This window comes from Mustela lutreola, chromosome 8 (genome assembly GCF_030435805.1).
Source record: "Mustela lutreola isolate mMusLut2 chromosome 8, mMusLut2.pri, whole genome shotgun sequence".
Taxonomy (NCBI): Eukaryota; Metazoa; Chordata; class Mammalia; order Carnivora; family Mustelidae; genus Mustela; species Mustela lutreola.
In genome coordinates this window covers 106,283,631-106,306,721 of record NC_081297.1, presented here as the reverse complement: position 1 = coordinate 106,306,721, position 23,091 = coordinate 106,283,631, and the positions used below count along the sequence as shown (strand labels likewise).

General features: G+C 37.3%; 1 protein-coding gene across 1 annotated transcript in view; it reads right to left on the bottom strand.

Moving 5' to 3' along the window:
• TRHDE (thyrotropin releasing hormone degrading enzyme) overlaps positions 1 to 23,091 on the bottom strand; it is a 381,409-nt gene that overhangs the window by 272,833 nt on the left and 85,485 nt on the right. The gene's annotated exons all lie outside the window — the stretch shown is intronic.

The window sequence follows — 23,091 nt, the reverse complement described above, 5'->3', positions numbered from 1 at the left end:
AATTTGGATACTTAATATTGATTTTTAAATCAAGCCCTGTATATTATCTAGTCCTTGGCCAAAAAGAAGCCTGAGGCAAATAACACAAACTGAACAAAACTAACAATTGTACAGGAAAGGTTAAAATGAGATTAGTTGACATCAAGATTTCATAAAGCTATCCAGCATCTTTCTTCCTAAAGGCTAAATCTATTTTTCACAGATGTGGCCCCTAATTCTCATATCAATTCTGTGAATAAGAAATAAGCAATTCGTAGAGCAGTGGAGAACACAGCAGTCAGGGAGTTGGGCGTTAGTCCTGCTATGCCACTAAGCAAGCTGGGTGATACTGAACAAATTACTTAACCTCTTTGGGCTTCAAATGTTCTCACTTATAAAATGAAGGTGTTGACTAAAGTGCTTTTAAGTTCTAAAACACATTATTTCCAGTCCCATTTTACAGATAAAGGAGTTTGTGTTCTTATCAAATCACTACAAAAATAAAATAAATGGTTTACTCAGTATGTGGAAATGGGTATTTATATTCAACAGGAAGACTAAGGAAAGCTGTACTCAATCATATGAAAATTGATTATACAATCAATTCTGTTATCCTTGCTTAAGGAGAGAGAACAGTGATGTATACAAACACAAAGAGTAGAAAGTTAAGAAAAATGCATTCTGACTTGATGCTAGAAAGAACTGTAACTCAATAAGATATTTACTAAATTCAATAACAATTATTTATTAAAGTAGTGAAGGTACTTCCTACCCAACAACTGAATCAAATATCAAATTTAGTTCACAGTCACATTCACTTATAGTTGGCAGTAATATAAAACCAAAAACTATCAGGAACTACCAGCTACAACAGTAGAACTTAACACTCAGAGAGAGTGTGGACATGATTCCCTGACCCTGACATTAACTGATTATAAATAGGCACTGTCTTAAGTAAATTCCCAAGAAGCACACCCTAAGGAAAGGGTGAGCATGCAAGTGAGTCACTAAGAAAGTGTTCTTTGGAGAAACCTACAAGAGAGCAAGGCAAGCAAGATAAGGGAGGCTAAGAAGTCAAGGAAGGTTGCATGCAATTTTAGGCAAAGTCCTGGCCTTAGCCTGGTCCCACAGGGAGCTCTAGAGTATAAACTGCACTTGCATGTTTGCACTGTATTGAGGCATGAGAGCTAAACCTCCATACTTTGCATTCAGTCATTGGATACTGGTTACTAAGGGCAAGGCCTAAAATACCAAGGACTTCTTGTTCTTGGAGCATCTAGGTGATGTAGCTCCAGTGGCCCAAAGACAGCCCTCTGGAAAAAGATTTTAGGTGTGAGCTACTAGGAGCAAAGTAATGAAAAGCTGGGAGATAGGCACATCAAACAGGAAAGGTTTGAGGAGATCTGGTCCTGGCATCATCAGCATATACCACAGACAATAATCGTTTACTCATGTAGTCATTCATTCAACAAATATTTATTTGGCATCTAGCTTGCACCAGGGCCTGGACTAAGGATTTTTGATTTAGTGATGAAGCCATGTTTTCTAACCAGAGATTGTACAAATGATTTTGAGGGGAAAAAAGAGCAATGAAGGTGTAGTCCCCATTCTCAAAGAGTTTCCCATGGACTCAGTAAGTTAGATGATAACAGATAATGATATATGTCATATTAGTGGTAAACTAAACTAACAAATGTATTCTGAGGAAGAATGGATAGCTTTCAGAAGGCTCAAAGGTGAAGTAAATAGTAAATTCATGTTGAAACTATAACCAGGACCGCTGTAAAATGATACAGCGAAAGGTTGCTGATTTTATTCCTACAAAGCATCATTGATTTTGGTAGAAACACAGCCATTCCCATCAATCAACTCTACCAGTTGGTCAACCTATCTGTAGGCCCAGACAAGAGAAACAATTAAATCAATCTGTTTGTCAAGATTTGATGGAAATAATCCAATCTGCATGAGAAGATAAAACATACACAGGCTTAGCACGGTGATTTTATTTGCTCCATTCAAACATTTATTGCATACCTTCTGTGTACCAGGCATTGTACACACATTACTCTGTGTGCCAGGGATAGAAATAGAACAATACAACTTCCTACCACAAAATGAATGAGACATTTACACCTACTACTCTTTTTTTTTAAGATTTTTTTTTTAATTTATTTACTTGACACAAGTAGGCAGAGAGGTAGACAGAGAGAGAGAGAGGAGGAAGCAGGCTCTCTGCCGAGCAGAGAGCCCTATGCGGGACTCGATCCCAGGTCCCTGAGATCATGACCCGAGCCGAAGGCAGTGGCTTAACCCGCTGAGCCACCCAGGTGCCCCTACACCTACTACTCTTAAGAGGTTCATAGTATGTGGAAAACAAACACATCCACAACAAAAATATAATGTGAGCAATGTAACAGTGAACTCTGCCTTTCCCCATTACAAAGAATTAACTGACTAAGCTCCTACATGAGGCCAAGCCCCCCACATACACTCTATCTCTTCTTGCCTTTTTGAACATCATGCCCAAACTTCTCTCCTTTATCTCCAACATCACCAATTTATGCCTCCAAACTGGATAATTTTCATTAGCATATACTCTGTATTGTTTCCTATGTTTTCAAACAAAAAATTTTTCTTGAGCACAGTTTCTCCAGCTATGGTTTCCAGCAATGCCTATTGAGTTTTCCATATAGTTAGTATGAACATATAAGTTAAAATCCAAACTAAAACACTTTTCAGAATGAAAATAGCCCTTACACCATGAGATAGTAAGTAAGATGGTTGTCTATTTATTCTGCCTGCTTCTAATCCTTCTTGAACTCACTGCAATAGGGCTTTCATCCCCATTATATACCAACAATGTTCATCCCTACTATATCCCAAAAGTGTTATCACTGAGATCACTAATGGCCCCAGGTTGCCAAATCCAACAGTCAGATTCTAGTCTTCAACATGCTTCACCCTCCTTGAACCACTGTTTCCCCTCCTTGAACCATTTTCTTCCCTTGGCTTCCATCTTACTTTTTCTTCTATCTCATTAACCACTCCTTCTCAGTTTCCTCAGTGACTCTTCCTCATCCTCATCCGTTTCATCACTTAATTTTGGAGGGTCCCAGGTATCAATCCATAGACATCTTAATTTTTCTGCCTATGTTTGTTATCTTGGTGGTAACATTTAGTCTCGTGATTACAAATATTAGATGCCGAAGGCCTATTTCCAACTTCCAGACTCATTAATCTAGCTGCCCATTGGATATCTGCACTTGGTTATCTAAAAGGCATCTCAAGCTTAACACGTTTGAAACCAGATACCAGATCTCCTCTCCTCCTCTCTTCTATTCTCTCTCCCTCTCTCTCTCTCTCACAGACACACATAAGTTCCCTTTAAATTCTTTCCATCTGGCTGCCCAAGGCCAATTCCTCAACCTTATCCTTCTTTCTCTTGCATTCCACATTCAATTGGTTATTAAATCCTTTGGCTCTCTACTGATGTCTCATTCCTTCTCCCTTCAGTCAGTTCTCTACACAGCAACCAATGCTTTCAAATGAACATCAAATCATATCACTCTTCTGTATTTCCTCTTCTAGTGGCCTGCCATCTCATTCAGAGAAAAAGCCCAGGTTTCTAGAAGGGTCCCAAAATCCCTATAAAAATCTAGTCTCCTTAACTTCTCTGGCCTCATTTCCTACTACTTTCTTCCACATTAACCTTACACACTAGCTTCCTTGTCATTCCTCAAACACACCAGAGATTCCTCTGTCAAGGCTTTGAGTTTTCCATTGGGTATCTCCATGACTTATCCCCTCCGCTTTTAGATAATTGTCCTAATAACCCCCTGTTTCTGAGAAGTCTTTCCTCTCACTTCAGGACTCTCTTCCTTGTTTTATTGTTTCCTGTATCATTTGTCACCATTTAACAAAACATAAGTTTTCCTTATTCGTTTTGCTTCTTGTTGCTTTTTTTCCCCAAGAATATAGATTGCATGAGAACAAAGATTTTTACCTATTAATTCTAACTATGTGAAAGTGCCACAGGTCAAAATATTTTGTTCAATTTACTTCCCAAGTGTCTTGTACATAGTAGACATTTAATAAAACTTTGATGAAGGAATGAATTAACTCCACAGGTGTGTGCAGGTCCCAAGGGAGTATATAACAGGAATTCTTTGATAAAACTGTGGGATTCTCAGAAGGAGGGGACATTTCACCTCGAAAGATAAGCTGAATGTAGTAAGCTACCAAGTGGAAATCCCAGAACAAAATAACGTTATGTGCTAAGGCAACAATGTTCACCAAATAATAAGTGATTTTAAAATTAGTAACAAACATTGGCATTTTATTATAATAATGATGGCACTTCATTGCTAAATATTAAGCCAGAAAATAACAAAATTACTTTTGCATTTCAGAAAGACCATATCAGTGACCTATACCAGTTGAACTAAGGTATGGGGGCTACTTATTAAACCTGCCCACAGACAAAATGAGAAAAGTGAGGAAGCATGCAGTGATAGATGACACTAAAGAAATGAAGAGAAATTTCAAACCAGATTTATAAAGGGCCTATAAAACAAATTTTAGGATATTAATTTGATACTATGGGCACAGACAAGATTTTAAGGCACAAATGACATAGTCAGAATTAGGTTTTAACAGATTACATCACTGCAAAGAAAAATTAAGGAATCGATCCCATTTATAATTGCACCAAAAATAATGAGAAACCCAGAAATAAACCTAACTAAAGAGGTGAAAGGCTTGTAGTTTGAAAACTATAAAACACTGAGGAAAGAAATTGAAGATGACATATAGAAACGGAAAAACATTCCATGCTCATGCATTGGAAGAATATTGCTAAAATGTCTATACTACCAATAAGAGACTCTTAATCATAGGAAACAAACTGAGGGTTGCTGATAGGGAGTGGGGTGGAGGGATGTGATAACCAGACAATGGACACTGGGGAGGGTGTGTGCTATAATGAGCACTGGGTATTACATAAGACCGAAGAATCACAGACCTGTACTCCCAAAACAAACCATACATTATATATTAATTTTTTTTAAAGTTTCCAAATCCAGAAAATAGAAGGAAAAGTTTTTAAAAAAGAACATTCATGTGAAAGCATTTTAGCAATTAGTCAATACTAAGATATATTAACCTATTAAAGGGAACTAACCCAACAATGTCATCATAGGCAATGCCATCACACATGTTTCCCTGGCTACATAATTTTCCATTTGTCAAAGGCACAATTTTTAACATGAATACTTGTAATAGCCACAAGTTACCAAAGCTACTATTTATCATAATAAACATTCAGATTTTCCAAGTCTGAAAAAAATGTCTATACTACCTGAAGCAATCTACACATTTAATGCAACCTCTATCAAAATAACAACAGCATTTTTGACATAACTACAACAAGCAATCCTAAAATATGTATGAAACCACAAAACACCCAAAATAGCCAAAGCAACTTTGAGAAAAAAAAGCAAAGCAGGAAGTAACTTCAAGTTATATTACAAAGCTGTAATGATCAAAACAGTATGGGACTGGCAAAAAAACAGACATCGGGATCAATAAAACAGAACAGAACACCCAGAATTAAGCCCACAATATATGGTCAATTAATCTTCAACTAAGCAGGAAAGAATATCCAATGGGGAAAAAAAATCTCTTCAAAAAATGGTGCTGGGAAAACTGGACAGCAACACACAAAAGAATGAAACTGGCTCACTTTCTTATACCATACACAAAAATAAGTTCAAAATTGATGAAAGACCTAAATATGAAACAGGAAACCATTAAAACCCTAGAGAAGAACATGGGCAGTAACCTCTTTGACATTAGTAGTAGCAACTTCTTATGAGATATGTCTCCTAAAGCAAGAGAAACAGAAGCAAAAATAAATTGTTAGGACTTCATCAAAATAAAAAGCTTTTCACAGTGAAGGAAACAATCAGTAAAACTAAAAGGCAACCTACAGAATGGGAGAAGATATTTGCAAACATATATCTAATGAAGGGTTAGTATACAGAATATACAAAAAATTTATAAAGGTCAACACCCAAAAACCAAATAATCCAAATAAAAATGTGCAGAAGACATGAACAGGCATTTTTCCAAAGAAGATACACAGATGGTGAAGAGATCTCAACATCACTCATCACCAGGGAAATATAAATCAAACTACAATGAGGTATCACCTCACATCTGTCAGAATGGCTAAAATCAACAACACAAGGAACAAAAGATGTTGGCAAGGATGTGGAAAAAGGGGAACTCTCTTGCACTGTTGGTGGGAATGCAAACTGGTACAGCTACTCTGGAAAACAGTATGGAGATTCCTCAGAAAGTTAAAAAAAAATTACCCTATGATCCAGCAATTACACTATAGATATTTACCCAAAGAATGCAAAAATGCTAATTCAAAGGGACACAGCACCCTGATGTTCTCAGCAGCATTATCTACAACAGCCAAATTATGGAAACAGCCCAAGTGTCCATTGACTGATGAATGGATAAAGAAAAAGTGATACACACACACACACGAATATCTTACCATCAAAAAGAATAAAAAAGAATAAAATCTTACCATCTGCAGTGACATGGATGGAGCTAGAGCATTATGCTAAGTGATATAAGCTAGTCAGAATGAAATACTGTACGATTTCATTCACAGATAGAATTTAAGAAACAAAACAAATAAGCAAAGGGATAAAGAGAAAGAACCAAGAAAGAGATTCTTAACTAGAGAGAACAAACTGATGGTTACTAGATAGGAGGAGGGGGGCATGTATTAAATAGATGATGTGGATTACTTGTCTAGTGCTCTCTGGCCACCCTGTGATTGGTGCAAGCCAAGAACTCTTAACTAGAAGAAATTCTATTGCCTTGTAAAATCTGAACCCAAACACATTGAGACCACACACCAAGGTGGTGAATAGTCTAACCTGTGCTGACATTAGGGCACAACCTGTTCGATAGTTTTAGCTTTCTGTGAACATTTGTAACCCCTGCTTTAATCACCTCCCACCTTTTGCCACCTGCTGCTGCTACCTGTCCCTACTTGTGAGCTTCTCCCTGATATGCCAAGAGCTGGCATATTTTAGTGGCCTTTGATGTTTTGTAATTGAGAGCTCATTCCAAAAGCAGAAAAAGGCAAAAAAAAAGAACTATTAAACCAGGGAAAAATGTCACTGAAACAAAGAAAAAACCAGATTACATCACTGCAGTGTAGATAATGAGCTAGAAGGGAATCGGAAAATGTAGAAGGAAATGATTTAGACTATTGCAGAAGTCCTAGTAAAAGATGTTATGATTTGGACTGGAGAGATGGCAGTGGGATACAGGAAAAAAAAAAAAAAATGGATGGATTTGTTCAACTAGTCCTAACATTCTATTTGCTTCTTTGGTTACCAAATAAAGTCAATTATAGTCACATCTCACTTAAGGACAATCATTTACCTTGTCTATACCCATCCCACACCAGTGCCCTGTTGGAACAAAGGAGATCCAGTTGAAGGATGAGGGGAATAGTTCAAAATACATCATCAACTGGATAATTTTTGTGTGTGGTTAGTCAGGAGTTTACCATACAATAATTCATTTTATATTGTGAAAAAAATCACAGTTGTTTTCTTCTTTCAGAAGAACAAAGTTCCACTTAATCATAACATAGAAACTAAGTCTTCATAAATACATCTATCACTCAAAAGCAATAAAATATAATTTTATTATACCTGCTTATTTCAATTTTCTGATATTCCATGATAAGAGCCCAGCTCTGAAAATGTAAATCACTTACCAGGGTTTTTCTCTCCCTCTGCAGAGCTTCTTCCAACAACCAGTGTAAACCAAACTGCACATTGAGTCCAGTGAAAAGGATACAACACGAGGAACATGCAAAGATGTGTAACTCTGCTTTCTCCCTAACTACTTTTGTCAACTTGTGACAGTCGGTTAACTTTTCCAGGTTGTTGTTCCAAGTTCTTTCCAGGGGTAATAGTTTATCATGACCTGTATATATTATGCCTGAGAGATTGGTATATCTCAATTCACATCCCCTGGAAACACACACATACCAACTGCTCAGCTAACATCCTTTATTGATTGTACCTCCTTTTTTTTCCCCACTAACTGCCCATGAGCTTGACACCAATTAGACCAAAATAACTTTAGTAGCCAATATGGAATAGAAGAAGCTGGCTTTGGAAAATATTCTTATGATGTAGTAATACATCACAGCAATGAACTAAGGTGTAAGAGTTACATATTTTGGATCTCTTAGAACATTTGGATGCTCAAAATAAGTGTTCCTAGGAGGGTGTCTATGGACTCAGGGGCCTTTACCTCATAGCTTAATGGACTCTCTATATTTAAAGTATAGTTGTTTCTCTCTTTATAAGATTTTAAGTATTTTAATCTTTGAAGGGAAAAAATGTTAAAGGCAGTTATCTCAAATCCATTTTTCATAAAAACAGGGATGGCAATTAAGTCTCAACTATCCTGAAAACTGAGAGTGGCTGCTTAGAGGACACGTTGGGATGAACCCTGAGACCACATCTGCAGCTGGCAGATCTGTGAAATGCCATCTGTGCTCTTAAGGATGGAAGCAGCAGCAATGGGGTCGGCTTTTGCCATTATTAGGATAGACTATCCTATGGAAGGGAGTCATAATGCAAGGGAACTTTAGAAAATTCAAATTGACTTTGTCTCTGAGAGCTGTGCAATTTATAATAAGAACATCAAAGGCTAATTAAGGATTTCATCCACGGGACATTTATTTATTCAGCTATTATTTTAAAAAGCATCCATTAATGGTCAAGCCACTGTTCACATGCTGAATGTCCAAAGGTAAGCAAAAGACAGGTGGTCTCTTTTCTCAAGGAGCTCGTGGTCCAGTGGGGAGAAACAGCAACAAAGTCTTATAATTGAGAATAATAAAGTAGATCAAATTTACATTGCCTTTTCAGAGGAATCCTCTCTACAGAGATGATGATGAGCAGAACAGGGACAGAGCACCAGGGAAGTAAAGAAAGCAAGTAACTGTTTAAATTCTTACATATAATGTTCATCTTTCACTGCTGTAAAGATTTCAAAGGAAAGGTAAAAATGCATATATAATTGTAATATAATGCAAAAAGTGTTAGCAAACACATGCAATTGTCAGAAATATTTTAAAATCATATACTAAATAATTTTTCAGACTTTCTTTTAATAATTTAAAACAATTCATAGATTTTCTCTTTTATCTTTAAAAAAAAAGATAACACCTGTAGGAGAAGCATGGAGTTAGCAGTACATTCTGATTTTATAGATGAAAATTTTGAAATTTTGAAGTTTTTTTTTAAGAGGTTTTTTAATAGTCATCAAGTCACATTAAAGGACAATGAAACTAAATCTCTCTGTGCCTAAGCCTCTCTTCTAGATTGTTTTAATTATTTGTTGTGCTAAAAGTGAATTGTAGTATTTGCTCTATAATTATGTGAAACAGTGTGTAGTTACGCCATACAGCAAAGAAGAAAAGAGAAAACATTTACAACAGTAATACACCTGCTAAATAAAGACTTGAATAACACTTTCTCTCATTTGACATTTGTAATTCGGTGCATTAAGTGAAACAAACTTTCTGGTTTGCCAGTTATCCTCTGAGAAAATTCTGCATGGCAGGAATACACTAGGAACTTTGGAAGACATAGTAATTATTTCATGGCTTTGAAATATCACTATAGTAATGATAATAAGTTCACTTTTCCTTCCACCTAACTGAAAAATCAGTCTCTTAATAACTGCAAAACGACGATGTTGTTGTCACTAAATTCTCAGCCAATAAAGCTGAATTAATTCACCTCTGTGAATATCATTTGATTCGGGGGTTCTCCATACAAAGCAGTAAAACAGAACAAGCCAGGGAGAAGGGAGCAGGTCCTTCTGGTACTATGTAGAAGACAAATATATTGATACCAAGAGGAAAGGATTGTGTAAACAAGAAACTAAAAGCCCGAGAGTGTTCGTCTTTTTTAAAATTCAGAAGATAATTTTCTTTGTGTGTGTATATGTGTGTGTGTGTGTGTGTGTGTGTGAAGCCAAAGGGAAATCAATACACACAAAATTCTGACAGAAACAAGGAATCGGTGCTCAGAGAACAAGCCAATAAACATAAAGAGGAGGCGGGGAGGGGCCTAGGGAGGGAGCTGGCCGGCCTACAGCAGGCTGTGTGGGCCCAGGAGACAGGGACTTGCAAAGCCCAGACATCTCAAGGGGACGGTCTCCGTTGCTGCTCTGAGCCACCGAGAGTCACCTCAGGGTCTGAAGCAGAGTAACCTAACTGGAAAAGACAAAGGGAGAGGACTGAAGCAACAGAATTTCAGATGTATTGAGAAAGGGAGGCCTGTGCGTCAAAAAGCTCATTACAAGGGAAAAATTTGTTCTGGAGCTTTTACAGTGAGAACAACCAGTAATAGGCAGCCTCCACCCCTGCAGCCCAAGAACTCATTCTAGGAAGGAGGTGAATTTAGAATCGGGGATGGGGAGGTAGTCAAGTCCCAGGACGGTACTGGGAATGAAGCTCAGGACCAAAGCAACCCCACAACTACTTCAAAGCCCACCATTCTCCCAAAACGCACCGCAGAAACTAGTATCAGGGCCTCTCCGGGAGTCTCGCTGTGGAGAGCAGGCCCCCAGAGCCCCATGACAGCTATCCTGGGAACCAGGACTAACAAACACATCACGGGTGAGGCCAAGTACCAGCCTTCCACTCAGATCCATTTCATATCAAACCCTGTCATGGAGACGCAGAATACCGTCCCTGCGCAAGGTTCTTAAGGGTCTGTCCCTACTAGCTTCCTCCCTCCACCTTGAGTGTCTGACTTAAGGATTCTGAGACAGCGCTGCTACCTGTTCCTTTGGGACCCAGTAGCCTTTACTCTTCAGGCTCATCGGCTCTCTATATCTGAAGTGTTTTTGTCTCGTCTCTCCACAGGACAACAACTGCTTTCAGTACTGTGTCCATCTCTCCAATTTCTCCTTTCACTCCTTACTATGCCTAATACAGGGCCATTCGCCCAGTAGGGACTAACAACATGTTGCTGACTCCCATAAAATGGCAATAAACTTTGAAGGTCCTTGTCTGCTCCAGCACTAAAATGCTGTTATAAGAGATTGATTACACCTTCCAACCGCATTTTGCTTCAGGCAAGGAAATTAGCACTGTGGCAACCTGTATAGTCTCTTCTTCTAAATCACTTCACGTTTATTTACTAAGCACAGTATTTGCTAGTTCATGATGGGGCTTACAAGTTCACTTACTTACGGATACTTCAAGGAAAGGACACGGCTTTGCCATAGTCACAACATTGTTGTCACATTTTTCTAATATACTGAATAACGGCTTGAATAACGGCCCCCAGAACGCCATGCCCCAATCCCCAGAACCTGTGAATGTTCCCTAAAGGGACTTGGCAGTTGTGATCAATTAAGAATTCTGAGGTGAAGTCAGAATGGCTAAAATAAACAAGTCAGGAAATGACAGATGCTGGCGAGGATGCAGAGAAAGGGGAACCCTCCTACACTGTTGGTGGGAATGCAAGCTGGTGCAGCCACTCTGGAAAACAGCATGGAGGTTCCTCAAAATGTTGAAAATAGAACTGCCCTATGACCCAGCAATTGCACTACTGGGTATTTACCCTAAAGATACAAACGTAGTGATCCAAAGGGGCACGTGCACCCGAATGTTTATAGCAGCAATGTCCACAATAGCCAAACTATGGAAAGAACCTAGATGTCCATCAACAGATGAATGGATCAAGAAGATGTGGTATATATACACAATGGAATGCTATGCAGCCATCAAAAGAAATGAAATCTTGCCTTTTGCGACAACATGGATGGAACTAGAGCGTATCATGCTTAGCGAAATAAGTCAAGCAGAGAAAGACAACTATCATATGATCTCCCTGATATGAGGAAGTGGTGATGCAACATGGGGGCTTAAGTGGGTAGAAGAAGAATCAATGAAACAAGATGGGATTGGGAGGGAGACAAACCATAAGGGACTCTTAATCTTACAAAACAAACTGAGGGTTGCTGGGGGGAGGGGGGTTTGGGAGAAGGGGGTGGGATTATGGACATTGGGGAGGGTATTTTCTTTGGTGAGTGCTGTGAAGTGTGTAAACCTGGTGATTCACAGACCTGTACCCCTGGGGATAAAAATATATGTTTATAAAAAATAAAAAATTAATAATTCAAAAAAAAAAAAGAATTCTGAGGTGAGGCGATCATCTTGGATTATTTGGGTGGGCCCTCAATGGAATCACAAATGTCCTTATAAGATGGGGGGCGGAGTTTTGAGGACAGAAAAGGAGAAGGCTTAATAGGATGACAGAAAAAAGAGAGAAAGCTGCCGATGCTCTGAACCAGAGCACAGAAGGAAAATAGTTGCAGAAGCCGGAAAGGCAATACAGGAACCAGCCCTGCTAACATTTTTATTTTAATCCCATAAGACTCATTTTGAATTACTAACCCCTGGAACAGTAAGAAAATGAATGTGTGTTAAGTGACTAAGTTTGTGGTGATTCGTTACAGCAGCAAGAGGAAATGAATACTTGATACCTTTTTTATCTTCCCACCAGTTAATACACTGTTTGTTTTGTGTTAGATTTTCAGCTTCTTGCAGGAGCACATTTCATATTTATTCATGTGCTGCTCTTTCTGTGGTAAGCATATTATTTACAGCTTTCAAACTGCTCACGTTGGCACACTTACTTTACCCACACATATTATTACCACGCACCCAACACGACACTGCACGTATCTGGTCCACAGGCAAAAGAGTGAGATGATTGAGTAAAAGTTAAAATCATCTACAGCAATTTTTCTCGCAAGTGTTGCACTCTGTTTTGCATCAGAATCACCTGGGGAGGGTAACTTTAAAATTCAGATTCCTGGGCCTACACACTCTGGGAATTTAGAATCACCTTTCTCTCTTGAGTAGGGCCCTAAAAATCCTTCATTTTAATAAACCTACCAATGGAATCATAGATGTATTCTAAAATTGAGGAACTAGAGTCCCCTGAAGAAACTTTTGTTCATTCAGCTCCATGGCAAGCAAACCTTAAGTCTTGAGAGAAATATTTAGCGAAATCCTAACACAGAGGAAAACATATATCTTTATTCCTTAAATCTCTTTCAATATCAGACTCTTGATCTGATATAATATAAAATAATATAATAATATAATATAATATAAATATAAAATCCATTCAGCATGGCTGATACTATTTTTAGCTCTAACAACCAATCTTTCCTTCCCCTGCACAATAAGTGATAAACAACAGATGGGTCAAGTCTACTGATTGGAAACCAGGAAGAGTTGATTAATACTGTCACAGAGTATAGATAAAACAGTAGCTTTTAATCCCTCTCTGAGGTAGAGAACCTTTTTGATAGTTAATTGAATTGCAGGGTTTGTTTGTTTTTAAATAACATAGAATAAATATAGAGAATTTCCTTATTGAGCAATCCTTGTTATGACTGGTCAAATTTCTTCAGCAAGACGGATAGCCAAGTACATCTATTTGTACATACAGAAGCTCAGTGCTCAGTTGGATTCAGTTTCAATTTGGTTTGGCCCATCTGTCCTTTTATTCCCTGATTTCACACTCCCTGCTGACCTCACTTTTGCATATGCCACCTTCCCTTCCAAAGTGACTGTCAAGTTCAAACACAGTCCTGCCTGCCTCTTTGGTTCTCCTGTATCTATCAGTGATTTCGGTAGCTCTCTACCGTCTAGGAGCAGAACCCAGAATTCACTTGTTCGTTCTCTCATTTAACAAAAATATTTAGTGAGGACGACTGGGCGGCTCAATCAGTTAAGTGTTTGCCTTCAGCTCAGGTCATGGTTCTGGGGTCCTGGGATCCAGCCCTGAGTCAAGCTCCCTGCTCAGCAGGGAGGCAGCTTGTCCCTCTGCCCTTCCCCGACTTGTTCTTTCTCTCTTTCTCTCTCTCTCTCTCTCACATAAATAAATAAAATCGGTAAAAATGTATTTACTGAGAGTCTGACTTTGTGCCAGGCCCTCTTTGGGGTGCTGCAAATATAGAACTGAACCAAACAGACAGAAACCCCTGCCATGGAGAGCTAAGTGAGATAAATACAAACAACATATAGCATGTTAAATAATAGCAAATGCTCAGCACAAAAGTAAGTCAAAGAAGGGAGGGAGGAAATGTCAAAGGCCAGAGAAAGCCTCACCAAAAAGGTGTTATTTAAGGTAAAATAAAATAAGTGAGGATGAGAGCAATGTGGATATGGATTTCTGGAGGCAAGGAGAAGAGGCTCTTATCAGTGTCCTGAAAATCACTGTTTCAGTCCTCAAGCCTCTCAAATCAACTCCTTCTCTAAAGAAATTGCCAAATAATAGAAAAGTACAGGACCAAAGTACATTATCCTCGTATCCTCAAAAGATTTAAATAATGCTGGTACGTTTTTCTACATTTGCTTTGGGTCTTCTTTAACAATGTAAAACATTACAATTCCTTTGAAGCAATACACCCCCCCTCCCCATTCCCCTCCCTCCCACTCTAGAATTAGCCAGGCCATGGCATGCGAGTATATTTCTACTGCATGTTATATTTGTCTTACACTTTTATTCAACTTCTCTTCAGAGAAATTATACCAATTTACATCCCACCAGCAGTGCAGGACAGCCCTGCTTCCCCACATCCTCACCAAATCTTGTATTTTGAAATGCCTGTTAATCAGTGGGTATGACTGGTGTCTCATTGTTAGTTGTAATTTGCATGTTTCTGATACTGGTGATGTCCACATCATTTCATATGTTTCTTAGCTGTTCTTCCGCAAACTGCTCTTTTCCTTTGCCCATTCTTCCAGTGGATTGTTTCTCTCTTTTTTTTTTTTTCCTCATGATTTGTAGTCATTCTTTGTATATTATGGACAGTAATCATTTCGCAGTATATGATTTGCAAAAAATCTTCTCCTAGTCTCTGCTAGCCTTGTGCACTGTCTCTGATCAAACAGAATGCTTTACTTTGAATGTAGTCAAATATCAAATGTTCCCTTTAGGGTTTTTTTCTTTCTGGGTCTCTTTAAAGAAGTCTTTCACTGCCCTCAAGGTCAGAAAGATATTTTTCTTACATTTTCTTCTAAAGTTTTTAAACTTCTGCTACTCAAAGTCGGAGCTTTAAGTCATGTAGATGGTATTCGTGTAAATGATGTGAAATAGAGATCTCATTTTATTTTTTTCTATATGGATAATCAATTGTCTCAGTACAATTTGTTGAAGAGCCCTGTCTTTCCCACTGATTTATAATGCCCCTCTCCGTAAATCAAGTTCTCACATCTACTTGGATCTCTGTTTCTATTATTGGTCAGTATGTCTATCATCGTGCCAATAGCATATTCTGTAATCACTAGGACTAAATAATAAATTGTGAGGTCTAATAAGACGCTGTTCTTATTCTTTTTCAAAACTCCCTGGGGATAAAAATATATGTTTATAAAAAATAAAAAATTAAAAAATAAAAAAATAAAAAATAAAACTTCCTTATTATTCTATATTAATTTTAGGATCATTTTCCATACTTACACACAAAATCCTGTTGGGGATCTTGCTAAACTTACACTGGATTTGCATGTTAATTTGACATCTTCAAACATTATATCTTAACATCCATGCCCATGGAATATCTCTTGATTATTTCAGTCCTTACCCCACTTTCAAGTGTTATGAGAAAAGCCTTACACATCTTCCATTAGATTTTATTTTTAGATATCTTACAGTTTGTTGTTACATTGAATGGGACTTGAAAAATCATATTTCTAATCTATTAGTTTGATATTAGCTACTTACTGATTTTCATGAAGTGACTGGGAAACAAGCCAACTTTCTGAATTAATTCTAATAGTTTTACTGTGTTGTTTTGTGTTGGCTTGTCTCAGTCAGGATTCCTAGAACAATGCCAAATCGGAGCAGTGAAAGAAGGCATCCTTATCTTATTTTTACTCTATTTGGAATGCTTCTATTGTTTCACTACCAACTATAATTCTTGCTGCAAAGATAAGGAAATTCCCTTCTATTCATTGTTTGCCAAGAATTGCAACATGAATAGTGTTGGATTTTTCTAATGCTTTCATCACATCTATTCAGATAACATGTTTCTTCTTTTTTCCTGTGTTCTGTTAAGGCAGTGAATTATAGTAATAAATTTTCTAGTGTTAAACTGTTTGCTTTCCTGGGCAGGGAGAAAGGGTAGAAGACAACCTACTTAGACATGTTGGGGAGCTTTCCTCTTTGTTTAAGATAAGATGTAACTTAAAAAGCAGAATCAAACCTATAAATCCAGAGAACAAACTGGTGGTTGCCAGAGGAGAGGTAATTGTGAGGGGATAAGCAGAATGGAGGAAAGGAAGCGAGAGATACAGGTTGAATGAATAAGTCACAGGAATGAAAGGCACAGCACAGGGAATACAGTCCATGGTACTGTAATAGTGTTAACATGGTAACAGATGGGACCCACACTTGTGTAACCATAGCATAAGGTATAAAGTCCTTGAATCACCAATTTGTACACCTGAAACTAGTCACATGGTGTGTAACTATGCTCAGATAGATGGATGGATGGATGGATAGATAGATAGATAGATAGATAAGATGTAACTTTTCCCAAAACTGTGTAAACATGGTGGTTGTAGTTGTGTGCAGGAGAATAGATTTTTTGATTAGTGATTTAATATCTCTTTGGTTACTGATAATTTATAATTTTCTTAAAATTATGCATTTCATCTAAGTTTTAAAAGCATGAGCATGAAATTCTTCATAATATTCTGTTTTTAATATCTCTCCCTTATCTATAATCATTTCAACTCTATTAATGTTCGTATCTTCTGTTTCTCTTGATCAAGACTGTCAGACAATTTCTTCCCTTATACTCTGTTATTTCTCTGAACTCTTCAAGTCATGTTTTAAACATGACCTTATATACTAGGTCCTTTAAGGCTATAAATTCCTTCTAAGTACAGCTCTATTGCATCCCATGAAGTTTAATTAGCAGTATTCTCATTTTTCATTAATTCCTAGGTATTTAGTAACTTTCTATTTAACCCATAAGTTATTTAGAAATATGCACTTAACTTCCTAATGTATGTGATTTTTAAGTTATCTTTTTATTATTGTTATCTAACTTTATTGTCAAAACCATGGCCTGTTTGATACTGATACTCGGTATTATTTCAGATTTTTCATAGACTAATAATTGATGAATTCCGTAACTGATACAGATGCTTGAAACCAATGTTTAACCTCTAACTTTAAGGTACATGATTCTAAATATACTACTTAAATTAATATTGTATTGTCTAATTTTTCTAAACCTGTTAGGCTTTTCGCTTTATGTTTCTGAGAAAGGTATAAAAATCTCCCACAAATCCATTAATTGGAGTCTGTCCTTCTGTAGTTCTGCTGGTTTCTTGCCTCATATGTTTTGAGCCATTATTATTTGTTGCATACAGGTTGATATCTTTCAGGTTAAAGCTTTCATAATTTTAGCCTCAATTATGCTAATGCTTTAAAATCTATTTCACCAAGTAACATCAGCTTTCTTCCTTTCACATGCAGAATTTGGGCTTCATATATAAATGAATTTTCTGTTAAGCATAGTGTTGGATTTTATTTCTTTATCCAATTTTACCTACTCTATGTTTTAATAGGCAAATTCAGTATAAACAGATATAGATATATGTGTATATATCCATATATAGAGATATTATATATATATATATATATATATATATGAACTCTCCTGAACTATCTTACTATCTTATTCAATATTTCCTATTCATCTTTATTTTACTATGCTTTTTTTTTTTTTTTTTAAGAGAGATAATGGGAGAGACAGCACAAGTGGGAATGAGAGGTGCAGGGGGAAAGAGAGATCTTAAGCTCGTTTCACACCCAGCATGGAGCCTGACCTGAGACTTGATCTCACCACCCTGAGCTCACAAACTGAGCCAAAATCAAGAGTCAGACTCCTAACCAACTGAGCCACCCAGGTACTACTCTTCATTTCTGTTTTCTATTAGGTTGATCCTGTTTCCTTTATTCTAATTTTCTCCTTTCACTCACTTGGAAGTTGTATACTCTGTTTCTATTTACCCTTCAGTGGTTGCACTTTGATGTTAATGTATAATGACTTTACATATGTCAAATATGTATTTATTTATAACATTTTATAACATATGTTAAATATTACATATGTTAATTCATATTTCCACATGCCTTGAGAACAAGGACCTGAATACACTATACATTCAATGGATTAGTTGTCCCGTAATTAGGTCTGAAGATGGATTACCTGAATGTGGATCCTTGTTTTACCTCTTACTAACATTTAACAGGCAAGTTACTAACCATGTATCCACATCAGTTCCTTCATCTGAGAAATAAAGTTAATAATAATTGCTTGGGAATCGTGAGAATTAGATTAGTCACACAAGGAAAGGGCTTACAGAAATACCAAGAACATATATCAGCTGTTACAAATGCTCATTTTCCTATTAAACTATAGTTACAACTCATTTTTAAAACCACCAATGTTAGGAATGTTTGGGTGGCTCTGTTGGTTAAGTGGCTGACTCTTGGTTTTAGCCCAGGTCATGATCTCAGGGTCCTGGGACCTATGCCCTACATGGAACCCCACACCAGACCCCCTACTCAAGCCCCATGTGGAGCCCCCAGTCAGGCTCTGTGCTCAGCAGAGAGTCTGCTTGAGGATTCTCTCTCTCCCTCTCCCTCTGCCCTTATTCCCACACATGCTCACTCTCTCTCTAAAATGAATAAATAAATCTTTAAAAATATAAAATAAAATAAAACTACCAAAGTTAGTTATTATCATTATTTTACAGATGATGTGTAGTTTAATTTACCAACAGATTTACCAATTCCTGCTTCACCATTGTTTCTTTCTTTCTAAGTTCAATTTCCTTCTTCCTGGGGTATATCCTGTGGTCAGTCTTCTCACAATGGTCTATAAATAGAAAATGGTCAGTCCTTTTTGTCTGAAAATGTCTATATTTGCCTTCACTCATATTTAATAATTTAGAAATATATGGAAGTCAAGGTAGACCATGAATTCAACCTTCTCCCAGCATTTTGAAAGTATGTGTTACACTATCTATGAAACTCTGTTTTCCCTGATGAGAAGTCTACGTGTCATTCCAGTCTTAATAGGTAATATTTCCTTTGTCTCGGGTTGCTCTTTATTAAACATGAAAAGTTTTAAATTTTGAGAAGGAAGCAGAAAGAACAGTATAATGGACCCCTGTGTAATCATCTCCTATATTTAATAATTATTAAGAATTTACTTCAACTACCTCTTTTTTTCCTTTATAGAAATGGTTTTTTTTTTAAAGATTTTATTTATTTATTTGTCAGAGAGAGAGAGAGAGATGAGAGACAGGAGCAGACAGAAGGAGAAGCAGGCTCCCTGCTGAGCAAGGAGCCTGATGTGGAACTCGACCCCAGGACCTTGAGATCATGAGCCAAAGACAGACACTTAACCGACTGAGCCACCCAGGTGTCCCTACTGAGGTTTGTTTTTTTTGTTTTGTTTTTGTTGTTTGTTGTTTTTTAAGCTTTTATTTATTTATTTGACAGATGGAGATCACAAGTAGGCAGAGAGGCAGGCAGAGGGGGGGGGGGGGGAAGCAGGCTCCCTGCTGAGCAGAGAGCCCAATGTGGGGCTTGATCCCAATGTGGAACTTGATCCCAGGACTCTGGGATCATGTCCTGAGCCAAAGGCAGAGGCTTTAACCCACTGAGCCACCCAGGTGCCCCCTACTGAGGTGTTTTAAAGGAAATCACAGATACTATGCCATTTCATCCATACCATATGCACTTCCAAAACTACAATTTTTTTTATGTAACCTCAATGTCATTATACATCTCACAAAATGAAATACAACTTCTTTTAAGCTTTCTTTGCATTTGGTGTTTCATAGTTTTGTCATAATGTATCCAGCATGGCTTTGTCTTTACTTACTCTGCTCACGTCATTTTGACCTCTCCTCTACCTCATCACACTATCCCAAATCCAATCCATCCCTGAGCCCTTTTAATTTTGCCTCTTTAATACATTTTTAATCCACCACTTCTCTCCATATCCACTGCCATCTGAGTCACGTGAACACATCTCTAGCCTGCGCTACTATCATTTCACAACTTCTCAGGTTCCTTCCTTCCCCTCTACAATCTTCAGAATGCAGCCAGAGGCTCTTTTTAGAATGCGGATTCAATGATGTAACCTCCATCTGAAAAGCTTCACCTTCTCTGAAGAAAAGGTCGACAAGCTGTGTGATCCATCTCCCAACACCTATGTATAAACTATTAACTTAATCTTGAACACCTTTCCCAAACTCTACTCTCCACCACACCCCCTAATGACTTCCTAATTAACTTTTAGTAATCCTTCAGATTTCCCATCTCTTCTTCAAAGAAACCATCCTTGGAATCCAGATCTAGATCAAGATTTTGTTTCATTCTTTTTTATAAGTTCTCAGAGAGAACACCTGGCGCAATAGCAATTTTGTACCTTCCATTTGTGTGTGTGTGTGTGTATGATTATTTGATTAATGTCAGTCTCCAGGGGAGACAGGAGTTTCATGAAAGCTCCACATTTTATCCCCCACACCTAGAAAAGAAATTGGCATAAAGCAAGAACTCAATCACTTAGCTCAAATAGAAAAAAGAAAGAGAGAGAAAGAGAGAGAGAGGAAGGATGGAAGGAAGGAAAAAGGGAAGGAAAAGGAAGGGAAGAAGGAAAAGAGGAAAGGAAGAAAAGAAGGAAGGAAGGAAGGATGGATGAACATATACCCTGGCATTTTTCCTCCATGCTTCCACCTTAATTGGCAAATTCCTATCTTATAGTACTTATTACACTTGACATTACTAATAGTTTTCCACTCAATCTCCCCAAATAGATTATGAGCTCCCCAGAGGGCAAAAGTATATACAACAGATCCACTGTTGTTTCTCTAACAACCAGCCCACAACCAGCCCACTGTATTTAGTTAAAAATATGAAATTGGGGGAAGGGCAATAGTTCTTATTGTCTTCCAGGTATATGAAACAGAACTGGCCATTCTTCTTAATTTATTCATCCAGTCTTCATTCCTATTTTACTTATCTGAGTATCTGCTACATCCCAAGTACTGGTTCAGGCAAAATAGATATAGCAATAAATAAAACTAACTAAATTCCTGTCTGCATTGAGCTTATGTCATGTCATGCTTGCATTGGTGTTCTGTGAAATTTTCCTCTTCAGTTTTATATTTGGCTTTATTTTTGTTTTCCCCTGCATTCCCTATTTTCAAAGCCATTCTTTTTTCCGTATTGGTAACTACTCATATGTACTTTCTATCCATCTACCCGACCTGTTTTTACATGTAACAATATCCAGAAATACATAGAGTAGTGTATGCTTAAAGTTTTATATATGATATTATGTTATCATCTCCTTCTTTTTTACTTTTACTGTTTGTCCACTCAACTAATTTTGAGATCTATCCATATTTCTAACTGTAAAATCTAGTTAATTTCTTCCGAGTAGTCCATACTAAACCAGCCTATAAATACGCCAAGTTATCAATTCCCCTAAGAGGGGAAAAAAAAACTACTGCTTGTAAGTGATGAATCACTAAATTCTACTCCTGAATCTAATATTACACCATACATTAAATAACTGGAATTTGAATAAAAACTTGAAACTCCCCCCCCCCAAAAAAACCTGCCATGTTTCTTTCAACTCCCCACAACTCCAACATTGAGACAATAAAGCATCCTAGTGTTTGTCTCCACATACATTGACTTGATATTTTCCTTCTGGCACATGTCCAAGGGTGGAAGTGTCAGCACATCAGGAATAGCATACCCAATTTCCCTAAAAGCTATAAGTTGTTCTCTGAAATGGCCATGCCAGCCTATGCCCCCCAATAGTAGAAGAGGGCTCCCCCATCTTCTCATCCTCACTTAGAATTAATATTATCTGATTTTCACATCTCTGAAAATCTGATTATTGTATTCTTTGATTATTGTTTTAATACATATTTCTCTGCTAACTAGTGAAATTGAATATCCATAAACATATGAGAGATCTGAAGCCAGACTTCCAGTTAGCATCCAAGTCATAAGTATATCATTGATTGCTCTATGACTCAGTTGCTTCCTCTATAAACTAAGGCTGATACTTCTTTAATGAGAAATTAAATGGTTTAAAAATTGGGCACCACAAGAAAATCTGGCACAAAGAAGTGTTCAGTAAAAGTTGGATAGGGGCGCCTGGGTGGCTCAGTGGGTTGAGCCTCTGCCTCATCTCAGGTCCTGGTCTCAGGACTCTCTGCTCAGCAGAGAGCCTGCTTCCCCCTCTCTCTCTCTGCCTGCCTCTCTGCCTGGTTGTGATCTCTGTCTGCAAAATGAATAAATAAAATATTTTTTAAAAAGCTGGATATTATTATCACTTACTAAAATTATTTTCTATTATCTTTCATTCAAGTTTCCTCTTCTATAAATTGTCTATTGATACCTCTTAATTTTTCCATTATATTTTCCATATATTCCTTTTTGGTTTACATGAGCTTCTTGTGTATTCTGAATATCAATTCCCTCCAAATGTGTTTAAATGAATAAGTGAGTGAGTGATCAGAGATTAAACATGCCGGTTTTGTCTTAACAGAGATCCAGCTGTTTGCTTTCTATACTCACTGCATTGCTGGGTCATTTTTGTGAACAAAATGTTGAATCTCAATGTATTTTTAATCTGGTCAATAAATTTTAAATAAAATTTAATTTATATTCCATTTTTCTAAGTCAACAATACACAAAGCCACAACTGTAGGGGGGAAAATAGCTAGCTCCACAGTGAAAAATTTAAATAATGCTATTTGTGGCTTTTATTGGGCAATTTTTTAGAAAAGCAGAGGGTACAAAGAGTTACTGATTTTGTCAAATGCTATCAAAGACAAGTACTTTGTCTCAATTTCAAACTCATTATTCAATGAGAACAATCCCTACAATGGGCTGCCAAAACAGCCTAATTTTC